Raw genomic sequence first — 1,340 nt, forward strand, 5'->3', positions numbered from 1 at the left:
CTAAATGGTCCCAGCTCAGACCATAATTTGGGGCCCGTCACTAACCCACAGACTTTCCCCGAGGCTGGGCACCATGTTTGAAGAGAGGCACAGAGAAACAGAAATGAACAGAGTGGGGACACATCCCAGAGTCCATGTCAGCTGAGAAGCAGCTAAGAGACCGGGGAGGTTTTGCCTGGAGAAGAGAACACAGGGGTGGCTGAGGGAGGAAGGGGGCGGGGAATATTGATTTAATATTCACTGTGTGTCAGGCACTGTACAAGGGTCTGAAAATAGAGCGACATTCTGGTCCTCCTGGAGAATATGCTAAATTATAAATATAATGGCTTACATTTTTCTTTTTTTAATCCTCACCTGAGGATATATTCATTGATTTTTAGAGAGAAAGGAAGGGAGAGAGAGAGAGAGAGAGAAACATCAATGTGACAGAGAAACATTGATTAGTTGCCTCCTGTATGCACCCCGATGGGGAATCAAACCCACAACCTAGGCATGTGCCCTGATTGGGAATCGAACCTACAACCTTTTGGTGTATAGGACAACACTCACCCAACTGAGCCACCTGACCAGGGCTGGTTTACATTTTTTTGAGGGCTTATCTTGGTTAGATACTGACCTGCAAGCCTCATATAAATGATCACATTGAATCCCCCCAAACCCTCTATGAGGCAGCTATTATTATTATCGTGCTCATTTGGCTGGTAAAGAAACAGGCACAAGAGGTAGAGATCTTGCTGGAGGCGTTAAGGTCAGTGACAACTGGTACCTGACCCGGGGCTTCCAGGCTGCAGCTCCTGGTGCTTAACCATGAGGCTTATTGCCCTTCTCCAGTCTAAGACGGCTGCCACAGTGTGTGAAATACTGGCATGCATGGGTTTGGATTGATGGCAGCAGCCCCATTTCCCTGTGTATCTCATAGTGCCCATGCCAGAGCAAACTGTGGCCTTGAACCATTGCCCGGCCTCTGCCTGCAGGCTACAGGCACTGAGGCAGATTGCACAGTGGGAGAAAATAAAATAGGAAAAGAAATACTTGCAAATATATTATTCCCTTTGATCCTCTTAGCAGTTCTTCGAAGGACCTGTGATGGCCACCATGAGCGATGAAGGCATTTCCCCAGCAGGCTAGTGTCCCCGAGCCTGTCCTGGCGCCCTCCACAGGACCCAGGGTACAGTGTCTCCTTTGTGCTGTGTCTTAACAGTTCCCCCACAGTGAACATGTATTCTTTTATAACCACTAAAACAGTATCAAAGTACAGAACGTGGCCTTTTCTTCTCTGTATGTTCTGTAGTTAGCTCTCAGCTGTGAGTGTGGCCTGTATTTCGGAGGTGGCCTGCGGG

The 1,340-nt window shown here is 48.1% G+C and overlaps 1 non-coding gene across 1 annotated transcript; it reads left to right on the plus strand.

Annotated features, from left to right (window-relative positions):
* The first annotated feature begins 868 nt into the window (after window positions 1-868).
* Window positions 869-1,004, plus strand: LOC111824683. The gene has a single exon (XR_002827773.1). It is a non-coding gene; the product is annotated as a small nucleolar RNA SNORA42/SNORA80 family (small nucleolar RNA).
* Window positions 1,005-1,340: the final 336 nt, after the last annotated feature.

Source organism: Myotis lucifugus, unplaced genomic scaffold (assembly GCF_000147115.1).
Source record: "Myotis lucifugus unplaced genomic scaffold, Myoluc2.0 scaffold_4115, whole genome shotgun sequence".
NCBI lineage: Eukaryota > Metazoa > Chordata > Mammalia > Chiroptera > Vespertilionidae > Myotis > Myotis lucifugus.